This window comes from Carassius gibelio, chromosome B10, assembly GCF_023724105.1.
Source record: "Carassius gibelio isolate Cgi1373 ecotype wild population from Czech Republic chromosome B10, carGib1.2-hapl.c, whole genome shotgun sequence".
NCBI lineage: Eukaryota > Metazoa > Chordata > Actinopteri > Cypriniformes > Cyprinidae > Carassius > Carassius gibelio.
In genome coordinates, this window is record NC_068405.1 from 9,004,630 (window position 1) to 9,018,378 (window position 13,749).

Below are 13,749 nucleotides of genomic sequence, written 5' to 3' on the forward strand. Positions count from 1 at the left end.
GCTGACCCCTGCAGAACAGCGGTAGGCCACGGCAGAGAGGGAAGCGTTGGCCATCAAGTGGGCAGTCTTGGAGCTCAGGTATTACCTCCTCGGCCGCCACTTCACCCTCCTAACAGACCACGCTCCCCTGCAGTCGATGGCCCGGGCTAAGGAGAACAATGCCAGGGTGGTCGACGGACTCTCCCGCTTGTGGTCAGCTTTTGCAGGTCTGTCAGGCTCCAGTCCCTGCCCTCCCCCAATCTCCCCGCTTCTTCAGAGGAATAGGACGACGCTTGGGGGAGGGAGGGGGGTTTGACATCACGGGCTGAGCAGCCACACCTGTGCCCCATCAGCTGCTGCACTTATAAAAGGTGAGAGATGTCTCCGCAAGACTCGGCTAATCTTGTCTTTCCCATTTGCCTGCAAAGAGCAGCGTGTGACCGTCAGCCCCAACACCCATAGGAGAGCACGGACCCACACTGCACCAGCGCACCATTAGCCAAGACACCGAGCACCAAACCACCTCACAGCAACACCTTCCACTAACCTTTTTCTGTCAATAAAATCCACCCTTCGGGGAACTTCACCTTCATCCTTGAGTCATGTCCTACTTCACCCCGCCACAGTAGTTTAGGTTACCAGCCACCAATTTTTCCCAGTATGGAATCCGAAGTCGCGGTCCCTTCCACTCACTCCTTCATCCACAGGTGCCGTCACACCTGGAAAAGAGCATGTGAGACTCAGCTTCCGGTGGGGGCACGCACCAAGATCAAGGCTGATCACCACTGGTCAAAGCCTCCCGTATACGTTGTTGGTCAAAAAGTGTGGCTTTCTACTAAGAACATTCCGCTCTGATCCATGTCTAATAAATTGGCTCCTAAATTTATTGGCCCTGTTCACTGTCACTAAGATCATTAGTCCGGTGGCAGTCGGCCTCAAACTTCCTCCTGCATACAGGAGAATTCATCCCACCTTCCATGTGTCAAAAATAAAACCTGTTTCATTCACATATTAACCCACCGGTCCCTGTTCCTCCCCCACTGCGTCTCGTAGATGGGGAACCCACTTATTTGGTTAAATGTATTCTGGATTCGAGAAGCAGGGGACAAGGATTCCAATACTTGATGGACTGGGAGGGTTATGGTCCGGAGGAGAGAAGTTGGGTTTCTGCTAGGGACACTCCCTGATCGATGATTACAATCGACAGGTAAGTCCGTCGAAGAATGCCAGGATCGCGCTCCTAGGGGAGTGGGTACTGTCACGGTTCATGAGTTGTCTGTCTCTTTCTTGGCTTGTTTAGTGTGCAGGTGTGTGTCTGTGGGCATGGTCCTTGATCACGTCTGATTACAGCACCACCAGCGCCCCATTGTGTGTGTCTATTTAAGTGCAGTAACTGGTGTCTCATGTTGTCAGATCGTTGTGGTTCTTCCCTGAGTTCCGTTCTGTCCCCTGGCTGTGTTGGATCCAGGATTCACCCTGTTGTTTTTCATCATGTCTTCTTGAATCACAAGCACCTTCACTGGGATTATAGCACTGGATCACCGAGGATTATCACTGTTGTCCACGAGGTCCCTGCGTCATCCGCCATCAGAGCTTGTGATCGTTGCCAATCTCCATCTGTGTCATATTTCATTGTAGTCTGTTTGTCTGATGTGGTGGCCAGAAGCAACCAGTCCATCATAATGGAGCACAGTCACCTGCAGCACCATGGATAGCATCATCAGAGGACACAAGGTCTGGGTGAAACAGGGGTGGTCAGGACCAAGGACAGCTCTAACACAGGTGTGCAGCATTCCCCTCTGGCAGGCAGCCTCAGCTGCAGGCTGTTGGGCCTAATTAGTAATCACATAAAAGTGAACAAAGAAGCCACAGTAGGGGAAGAAGAAGAAGGGGAAGAGGACAGACTCAGTGTTGGATGCATTCAAGCCCAGCCAGTTGGACTATCCTCTTGAAGATAGAGGTTTAATCGACGGCGTGAGTACAGCGTATCTCCTTGACTAATCCTACACCTCTTCTGCCTCTTTTCCAGAAATAAATTGAGGGAGAAAGGAGCAATCTGAGAGAGAAGAAGTACCTAAGTTCAAGTTTTCTCCCCTTTACCCTGAACCCTGGTTTATGACAAATAAAGAACTTTAAGTTTGCTCCAGCGACAGTCGGCCTGGTGAATGATTTTACTTTGAACCCCAGAGCTAACCCTCTCAGCCTGTGTGTGAAGATTACATGTGGTGGAGAATGCGGGCATGAGTTGAGCCTTGCCTGGGATTCAGACAGTTTAGAGAAATGTCATCGTGGGCCGAGACTGTCAAGCCTTTTCTGCCTACTGGACAAGCCGAGCTACAGAGGGGAGGAAACCTACTCGGCGCAGAAGAAGAGACCGGCTATCCACTCCCTGGGTTTTTTGAACCAATGCAGGGACCACAGATGCAGATTCAACCAGCCCTGAAGAGCCTCACAATAGTGATAGAGGTGAGGAGCATCACTCTGACTCCACTGCCACTGCTTCAGAAGACCCAGAAGGTGTACAGTTCGGGACGATATAGAATCCCATGAAGTATTTTCTGAGTTTCCCCCGGCAGAAATCCTCCATGGAGAAAGGCTGGGACGGTTCGGCACTGCTCAACTGCAAGACCCGGTACTGAGCCAAGCATGGGGGAATGCCCAGGTGATTGGGGGCCAGCCACAAGTTGGGGTGAGTAGACTCACTTATCCACATTTTATGATCAAAAACCGATTGTTGTATAGAGTGTATCAGTGAATCGGTGAAACTATAAATCAGTTGCTGGTACCCAAGCCATACACCACTAAAGTGTTATATCTCGCCCACACTCACCTGCTGGGGGGCCATTTGGGGACAGAAAAGACCTATGAAAGGATCCTCACGCGGTTCTATTGGCCCGGGGTTAAAAAGGCGGTAGAAGAATATTGTCATCACTGTCCTGAATGTCAACTCAACAGCCCAAAGGTAACCTACCGAAACCCCCTTATTCCTCTACCAATCATTGAGACCCCTTTCAGCAGGATTGCACTGGACATTGTGGGACCGCTGCCAAAATCGAACCGGGGACACAGGTACCTTCTAGTCATCCTTGACTATGCCACCCGATTCCCAGAGGCCATACCTCTCCGATCAGCCACCTCAAAGGCCGTCACCCGGGAACTGGTCCAACTCTTCAGCTGGGTGGGGATCGCACTGCTCAACTGCAAGACCCGGTACTGAGCCAAGCATGGGGGAATGCCCAGGTGATTGGGGGCCAGCCACAAGTTGGGGTGAGTAGACTCACTTATCCACATTTTATGATCAAAAACCGATTGTTGTATAGAGTGTATCAGTGAATCGGTGAAACTATAAATCAGTTGCTGGTACCCAAGCCATACACCACTAAAGTGTTATATCTCGCCCACACTCACCTGCTGGGGGGCCATTTGGGGACAGAAAAGACCTATGAAAGGATCCTCACGCGGTTCTATTGGCCCGGGGTTAAAAAGGCGGTAGAAGAATATTGTCATCACTGTCCTGAATGTCAACTCAACAGCCCAAAGGTAACCTACCGAAACCCCCTTATTCCTCTACCAATCATTGAGACCCCTTTCAGCAGGATTGCACTGGACATTGTGGGACCGCTGCCAAAATCGAACCGGGGACACAGGTACCTTCTAGTCATCCTTGACTATGCCACCCGATTCCCAGAGGCCATACCTCTCCGATCAGCCACCTCAAAGGCCGTCGCCCGGGAACTGGTCCAACTCTTCAGCTGGGTGGGGATCGCCGACAAGATCCTTACTGACCAAGGTTCTTGCTTCATGTCTACGGTTATGAAAGAGACCTGCCGGCAATTGAAAGCAAAACAAATCAAAACCTCCATATACCACCCCCAGACTGATGGGCTGGTAGAGAGGTTCAACAAAACCTTTAAACACATGTTAAAGAAATTGATTGACATTGACGGCAAAAATTGGGATCACCTGTTACCATATGTCTTGTTCTCTATTTGATAGGTCCCACAAAGCTCCACTGGTTTCTCGCCCTTTGAACTCCTCTATGGGCGACGACCTCGAGGGATTCTGGACCTTGCTAAAGAGAGTTGGGAACAGCAACCATCACCCCACCGCACTGTCAATGAGCATGTTGAACAGATGCACGACCGAATGGCAAGGGTCTGGCCAATAGAAAGAGAACACATGCAACAGGCCCAACAACAACAGGCCAAAATATACAACAGGGGAGCCAAGATAAGAGATTTTCAGCCCCGGGGAAAAGGTATTAGTACTAGTGCCATCCAACGAGTGCAAGTTCCTGGCCAAGTGGCAAGGACCCTATGAGATTGTAGAGCGGGTGGGTCCGGTCAACTATAGAGTGCGCCAACCTGGCAGGAGAAAAGGCCAGCAAATCTACCATATAAACCTTCTGAAAACGTGGCATGAACCTATCGTGCCTACAAGCAATGTGCTCACAGCCAGTGTCGCTTCTCCTATAACCCCGCAGGTAAAGATGGGTAACCAGCTCTCCCCTAGGCAAAAGCAGGAGTTACGTGAACTCGTGTGGCGAAACCGTGACATCTTATAGCCCATGATATAATAACTGAACCAGGGAAGGTAGTGAGGCTTCGACACTACAGGATCCCAGAAGCAAAACCGGAAGCCATCCGGACCGAAGTGAAGAAAATGCTTGACCTAGGTGTTATAGAGGAGTCCCAAAGTGCGTGGTCAAGTTCTTTCGTCCTCGTACCCAAACCAGATGGGAGTACACGATTCTGTAATGATTACAGAAAACTGAATGAAGTTTCCCAGTTCGACACCTACCCTATGCCAAGGATAGATGAGTTAATCGAGCGACTGGGCCCTGCACATTTTATCACAACCCTTGATTTGACCAAAGGGTACTGGCAAGTAAATCTAACCCCCCAAGCCAAACCAAAACCCGCCTTCTCCACTCCTGAGGGGACCTTTTAATACCGGGTTCTTCCTTTTGGGGTCCACTAGGGGTGCTCCGATCACGATCGGCCGATCGTTATGCGCATCTCGTCAGTAAAGCCGGTTCTCTAATCAGCGATTAATTCCATCAGGTGCGTGATTTCACATAGAGCAGCTGTTACTACACAGAGCCGTTGTTAATAGAGAAGATGCGCAAATCACGTTAATTTTCAGCGTTTATTGGCCCATCTTCTCAGTTAACAACGGCTCTGTGTAGTAACAGCTGCTCTATGTGAAATCACGCACCTGGCTTCATCACAAAAGCAGCCCCCCTAACGGAGTTGACCCGCAAGTACCTCCCAAACCAAGTGAGCTGGACCAAAGAAGCAGAACAGGCCTTCATCGAACTCAAGCAGTCCCTCTGTGGTTAACCAGTCCTACAAGCCCCGAACTTCAACAAACCGTTCCTTCTACAAACCGATGCCTCCGAAGTCGGGGTTGGAGCAGTACTGTCTCAGTTGCAGGATGGCATGCAACACCCCGTCATGTTTATTAGCTGTAAGTTGCTGCCCCATGAGAAGAATTATGCCACAATTGAAAAGGGGTGTATTGCTGTAAAATGGGCTATTGAAAAATTGAGGTATTACCTGTTGGGTAAATTTTGGGAAAATTTGTTTTAATAACTGATCATACTCCCCTAAAATGGTTGTCTCAAAACATAGGGAAAAATGCAAGAATCACTCGCTGGTTTCTTCAGTTGCAGGACTTCCAGTTTAAAGTAGAACACCGGGCTGGGAGCTCTCATGCGAATGCTGATGCCATGTCCTGGAGGCATGACTGCTCTTGGGCGTGTGCTCCAAATAGGAGTTTGGAGCTGGAAAAGGGGGTATGTGGTGGCCAGAAGGAACCAGTCCATCACAACGCAGCACAGTCACCTGCAGCACCATGGATAGCACCATCAGAGGACACAAGGTCTGGGTTCAGGACCAAGGACAGCTCTAACACAGGTGTGCAGCATTCCCCTCTGGCAGGCAGCCTCAGCTGCAGGCTGTTGGGCCCAATTAGTAATCACATAAAAGTGAACAAAGAAGCCACAGAAGGGGAAGAGGACAGACTCAGTGTTGGATGCATTCAAGCCCAGCCAGCCCGACTATCCTCTTGAAGATAGAGGTTTAATCGACGGCGTGAGTACAGCGTATCTCCTTGACTAATCCTACACCTCTTCTGCCTCTTTTCCAGAAATAAATTGATGCAGAAAGGAGCAACCTGAGAGAGAAAAAGTACCTAAGTTCAAGTTTTCTCCCCTTCACCCTGAACCCTGGTTTATGACAAATAAAGAATTTTAAGTTTGCTCCAGCGACAGTCGGCCTGGTGAATGATTTACTTTGAACCCCAGAGCTAACCCTCTCAGCCTGTGTGTGAAGATTACACTGACCTATTATATATCTTGCCATTAAATCGCCTTACACTTGCATCCTGCCTCTGTGTCGTGATAGATTATGTAACTCTTCTTCATGAAATTCAAATAAAAACTACAAGGTAGCATAAATTATAGACATTTTTTAACACAAATATCTTTAAAAAAGCAGTTGTTGATGTGTGTGTGTGTCTCCACTGCATGCGTGTTTTCTCAAAGACAAGACGCTCTTATGCGCAAGAGGGCGCTCTAATGCTGCTCAGTGCTCCTGTAGTCTACACTGAAAGCATAGGGTGCCCTCTCGCTGCTGTAGACGGTAATGTTTTCTCTTGGTTTCATGGTTATAAATAAATGCCACTTATAGTCCAGTGCCACTTATATATGTTTTTTTCCTCATCAGGATGTATTTTTGGACTGATTTGACTTATACTCAGGTGAGACTTATAGTCTGAAAAATATGGTAATTGTGTTACTTAGTTACTTTTATGGAAAGTAATACAGTATGTTAATTTTTTCCTTATCTGTGCTGGGCTTGCTTTTTTTGTTTTTAATATAATTTTTTTTTATTCTTGGTAAATTTAAATGTGCTTTCAAACCAAAAGTAAAATGAAAAGAAAATGCATTAAAGATGCAGGACACTCTTCACAAGTATTTTATTATGGTTGAATTGAATCATCAAAGTTCAGCAGCAAAGATAATAGTTAATAAAATGGGACTCAATACATACAGGATATTTTTGATATTCTGAGTTTGCGTTTCACAGTTTTTATTCATTTTTCGGAATACTGAATCTGTTTTTGTGCAAGTGAGATATATAAATACATATTCACATTTAGTCTAAAACTACAGTAAGCAACATGTTTATACAGCGCAAACAACGCCTTTAAACTTACTCCTGATTTCTCTCAACATAGGAACAGGACAGCTGTCAGTCAATAAATTGGAAAACTGGTATTACTTATTTAAAAAAGTTAGATCTTTTTTCTATAAATTAAAAAGTAATGTGTTACTAGATACTTGAAACAGGTAATCTGATTACATAACTCATGTTACCCCTAGTACTGGTCTTAACACAAGTTCAGCAGGATATACTCATTCAAAGGAAAAGGAGTGATGCAGAATATATAGATGCAAATATATAACAAAATATGCATAAATACAACACTGTATAATATGAACAGATTTAAAAAGCATCAATATTATAAAATATTAATTTCCTTGGAGCATATGGATCTCTTCATTATGACTCAGTTTTCCTGGGAAGCAACAGAAAAGATACAGTATGTTAGTACAGAAGAGATTCAGACTCATTATAATATTATTATTAACATCCACACCGTAATAACTATTTGTATAGGCGTGATTGTGAGGAATAACCAAATAAAAGCTGTCACTGTCATACACTTCAGCAGTTTAACAGAATGAAAAAGTAGTTTATAATGAAGTATGTTACTGTTACTCATTTAATATAAAATACTGGGATAAAACTGACCCTGGTGATCATCACTAAATCATTTACTTGTGCCACATGTATCACTGTAGAGTCTGTGTTGCTGGTGGCTTTGCAGGCAAATCCTGAGATAAAGATGGAGATGATGAACTGAAGGATGTAGAACACCAGCAATATTCCAACAATCCCTAGATCATGTCAGTTAAAAATATTCAACATTCTTACATGAAAGCAGTATCTCAAATAATATTCAATTAATTATATTAAGTGAGTTTCAGAGTTATACAGAGTTATTTTACATTCTAATATCTTTTCTTTTATTTAAATTTAAATTTATGCATTTAGCAGACGCTTTTATCCAAAGCGACTTACAGTGCATTCAGGCTATCAATTTTTACCTATCATGTGTTCCCGGGGAATCAAACCTCTAATTTTGCACTTGATAGTGCAATGCTCTACCAGTTGAGCTACAGGAACACAGACACTGGGAACACAGGGCACCAGTAACATGAACTATTTTTGTGATCTTTGTATCATTTTTAAGTATGACAGTTCATTGTTTTATAATCAGCACAGTCTTTATTAGGAACAGTAAAAAAATATTTGAAGTAAATAAAAAAATATATATATATATATATAATAATAATAATAAAAAGACTATTGGAGAACCGGATGTTGATTTCAGTCTTTGTAAATTTTATGTTTTATTCAATGTGTTGCCATTTCTTTGTAACTAATTATGAAATTTACTAGCAATATCAGAAATAGTTTCTATACCATTTTTTTTTTCAGAGAATATATATTCACTTTGTAAATTGAAAATGCGTCAGATGTCTTTTAGTTTACATCCTTTCAGTGGTAAAAGTCTCTCAATTTTCAGACTGCTGTGGTAAAAGTGTGTTTACCATGGAAATCTTGTGGTTTCCTTTCATGCATTTACTCAAATGTGTCAGTGATGCTGAAAATCCCCTTCAGAATGTTTTTGCAACATTATTTTTTAGTTTTCACTAAAAATCATGTTAATAAAAAGTATATTGCTGTGATTTAAAATAAAAACACAATTTACCCTGTAGCCACATTGTACCCTACTGCATATCAATCAATCAATCAATCAATCAATCACCTTTATTTATATAGTGCTTTAAACAAAATACATTGCGTCAAAACACTGAACAACATTCATTTGGAAAACAGTGTCTCATAATGCAAAATGATAGTTAAAGGCAGTTCATCATTGAATTCAGTGATGTCATCTCTGTTCAGTTTAAATAGTGTCTGTGCATTTATTTGCAATTAAGTCAATGATATCGCTGTAGATGAAGTGACCCCAACTAAGCAAGCCAGAGGCGACAGCGGCAAGGAACCGAAACTCCATCAGTGACAGAATGGAGAAAATAACCTTGGGAGAAACCAGGCTCAGTTGGGGGGCCAGTTCTCCTCTGACCAGACGAAACCAGTAGTTCAATTCCAGGCTGCAGCAAAGTCAGATTGTGCAGAAGAATCATCTGTTTCCTGTGGTCTTGTCCTGGTGCTCCTCTGAGACAAGGTCTTTACAGGGGATCTGTATCTGGGGCTCTAGTTGTCCTGGTCTCCGCTGTCTTTCAGGGCAGTAGAGGTCATTTCTAGGTGCTGATCCACCATCTGGTCTGGATACGTACTGGATCCGGGTGACTGCAGTGACCCTCTGATCTGGATACAGACTGGATCTGGTGGCCACGGTGACCTCGGAACAAGAGAGAAACAGACAAATATTAGCGTAGATGCCATTCTTCTAATGATGTAGAAAGTACATTGGGTGTTATGGGAAGTGTTCCCGGTTCCGGTTTACCTAATTAATGCAGACTAAAAATCCTTTAACGGATTTGGATATTAAAAGCATATTAGTATGTTATGTGTTTGCCAGGTTAAAGAGATGGGTCTTTAATCTAGATTTAAATTGCAAGAGTGTGTCTGCCTCCCGAACAATGTTAGGTAGGTTATTCCAGAGTTTAGGCGCCAAATAGGAAAAGGATCTGCCGCCCACAGTTGATTTTGATATTCTAGGTATTATCAAATTGCCTGAGTTTTGAGAACGTAGCGGACGTAGAGGAGTATAAAGTAAAAGGAGCTCATTCAAATACTGAGGTGCTAAACCATTCAGGGCTTTATAAGTAATAAGCAATATTTTAAAATCTATACGATGTTTGATAGGGAGCCAGTGCAGTGTGGACAGGACCGGGCTAATATGGTCATACTTCCTGGTTCTAGTAAGAACTCTTGCTGCTGCATTTTGGACTAGCTGTAGTTTGTTTACCAAGCGTGCAGAACAACCACCCAATAAAGCATTACAATAATCTAACCTTGAAGTCATAAATGCATGGATTAACATTTCTGCATTTGACATTGAGAGCATAGGCCGTAATTTAGATATATTTTTGAGATGGAAAAATGCAGTTTTACAAATGCTAGAAACGTGGCTTTCTAAGGAAAGATTGCGATCAAGTAGCACACCTAGGTTCCTAACTGATGAAGAAGAATTGACAGAGCAACCATCAAGTCTTAGACAGTGTTCTAGGTTATTACAAGCAGAGTTTTTAGGCCCTATGATTAACACCTCTGTTTTTTCTGAATTTAGCAGTAAGAAATTACTCGTCATCCAATTTTTTATATCAACTATGCATTCCATTAGTTTTTCAAATTGGTGTGTTTCACCGGGCTGCGAGGAAATATAGAGCTGAGTATCATCAGCATAACAGTGAAAGCTAACACCATGTTTCCTGATGATATCTCCCAAGGGTAACATATAAAGCGTGAAGAGTAGCGGCCCTAGTACTGAGCCTTGAGGCACTCAATACTACACTTGTGATCGATATGATACATCTTCATTCACTGCTACGAACTGATGGTGGTCATATAAGTACCATGCTAATGCACTTCCACTGATGCCAACAAAGTGTTCAAGTCTATGCAAAAGAATGCTCTGGTCACTTGTGTCAAACGCAGCACTAAGATCCAATAAAACTAATAGAGAGATACACCCATGATCAAATGATAAGAGCAGATCATTTGTAACTCTAAGAAGAGCAGTCTCAGTGCTATGATACGGTCTAAATCCTGACTGAAAAATCCTCACATATACCATTTTTCTCTAAGAAGGAATATAATTGTGAGGATACCACCTTTTCTAGTATCTTGGACAGAAAAGGGAGCTTCGAGATTGGTCTATAATTAACAAGTTCTCTGGGGTCAAGTTGTGTTTTTTTTTTATGAGAGGCTTAATAACAGCCAGTTTGACGGTTTTGGGGGCATATCCTAATGACAATGAGGAATTAATAATAGTCAGAAGAGGACCTATGACTTCTGGAAGCACCTCTTTTAGGAGCTTAGATGGTATAGGGTCTAACATACATGTTGTTGGTTTAGATGATTTAACAAGTTTATACAATTCTTCCTCTCCTAAAGTAGAGAATGAGTGGAACTGTTCCTCAGGGGGTCTATAGTGCACTGTCTGATGTGATACTGTAGCTGACGGCTGAATGGTTGCAATTTTATCTCTAATAGTATCGATTTTAGAAGTAAAGTAGTTCATAAAGTCATTACTGTTGTGGTGTTGGGAAATGTCAACACTTGTTTGCGTTAATTTAGCCACTATACTGAATAAATACCTGGGGTTATGTTTGTTTTCTTCTAAAAGAGAAGAAAAGTAATCAGATCTAGCAGTTTTTAATGCTTTTCTATAGGATATGCTACTTTCCCGCCAAGCAATACGAAATACCTCTAGTTTTGTTTTCCTCCAGCTGCGCTCCATTTTTCGGGCTGCTTTCTTTAGGGTACGAGTATGCTCATTATACCATGGTGTCAAACTGTTTTCCTTAACATTCCTTAAGCGTAAAGGAGCAACTGTATTTAAAGTGCTAGAAAAGAGAGAGTCCATAGTTTCCGTTACATCATCAAGTTGTTCTGAGGTTTTGGATATGCTAAGGAATTTGGATACATCAGGAAGATAACTTAAAAAGCAGTCTTTTGTGGTAGAAGGGATGGTTCTTCGATACTTGTAACAAGAAGTAGAATTTACAATTTTGGCTATATGAAGTTTACACAGAACTAAATAATGATCTGAGATATCATCACTTGGCTGAATAATTTAAACACTATCAACATCAATTCCATGTGACAGTATTAAATCTAAAGTATGATTTCGACAATGAGTAGGTCCTGAAACATGTTGTCTAACACCAATAGAGTTCAGAATGTCTATAAATACTGATCCCAATGCATCTTTTTCATTATCGACATGGATATAAAATCACCAACTATTAAAACTTTATCTGCAGCCAGAACTAACTCGGATGTAAAATCACCAAACTCTTTAATAAAGTCTGTATGGTGCCCTGGTGGCCTGTATACAGTAGCCAGTACAAACATAACAGGGGATTTATCATTAACATAGGTTTCTCTGGATAATGTTATATGAAGCACCATTACTTCAAACGAGTTATACTTGAAGCCTGCCCTCTGAGAAATCCTGAAAACGTTGTTATAAATTGAAGCAACTCCTCCCCCTTTGCCTTTTAGACGCGGCTCATGTTTATAACAGTAATCTTGGGGGTGGACTAATTTAAAATAATGTAATCATCAGGTTTTAGCCAAGTTTCTGTCAAACAGAGCACATCTATATTATGATCAGTTATCATATTATTTACAAAAAGTGTTTTCGTAGAAATGGATCTGATATTCAATAAGCCAATCTTTATCATTTGTTTATCCATATTGCATTTGTTTTTTATTTGTTGAACCTCAATTAAATTGTTAACCTTAACTTGGTTTGGACGTTTTTTGTATTTTCTAGTTCGGGGAACAGACACAGTCTCTATAGTGTGATATCTAGGTGAAAGAGTCTCTATGTGCTGAGAATTAACTGACCTCTGTGACGGGAGGCAGCTAGCAGACAGTCGGTTTAGCCAGTCTGACTGCTTCCTGACCTGGGCCCCAGTTAGTCAGGTATAAACACTAAGACTATGTGCCATATTTCTAGACAGAAGAGTGGCGCCACCCCAGGAGGGATGAAGACCATCTCTTTTAAACAGGTCAGGTCTGCCCCAAAAGCTCGTCCAATTGTCTATGAAACCTATGTTTTTCTGTGGGCACCACTTAGACATCCAGCCATTGAGTGATGACAATCTGCTATGCATCTCGTCACCACGGTAAGCAGGGAGGGGACCAGAGCATATTACAGTGTCTGACATCGTGCTTGCAAGTTTACACACCTCTTTAAAGTTATTTTTTGTGATCTACGACTGGCGAAGTCGAACATCATTAGCGCCAGCATGAATAACAATCTTACTGTATTTACGTTTAGCATTAGCCAGCACTTTTAAATTTGCCAAAATGTCAGGCGCTCTGGCAACCGGTAAACATTTGACTATGGTGGCTGGTGTCTCTATATTCACGTTCCGTACAATAGAATCACCAATAACTAGAGTACTTTCATCAGGTTTCTCAGTGGGTGCATCACTGAGTGGGGAGAACCTGTTTAATGTTTTGATCGGAACAGAAGAGCGGTGTTTTGACCCACGACTACGCTGTCTCACCATCACCCAGTTGCCCTGCTGCAGGGGCTCTGTTGCCGGAACCGGACAATGTACAGGAATCCCTGAGCTAGACGCATCCAAAGCCGTATCTAGAGCCCTAATGTTCTTACTGTCCTCAATTAAAGTTTGGATGCGTGGATCAGCGACAGAGATAGATAAACTGTACATGTGGCAAGAGGTGCAAATAACGATAGCAGGCAAAGCCATTACTCATCGTGCTTCATGAAATATTCTTACTGCGGTTGTTTGATGAACTTGTGAAAAACTGCAGCGTGAGAGAGGAGAGGAGAGGAGAAAAGAAAACGCTAATGACAAGCTAACGAGTGCTAACGCTTTGCAGGTGTACTGCAGTCACGGAAAAGTGAACGATCAAAGTTAATCTGATAAGATTGATTGATAATATCAGAAATATGGTGTGAATT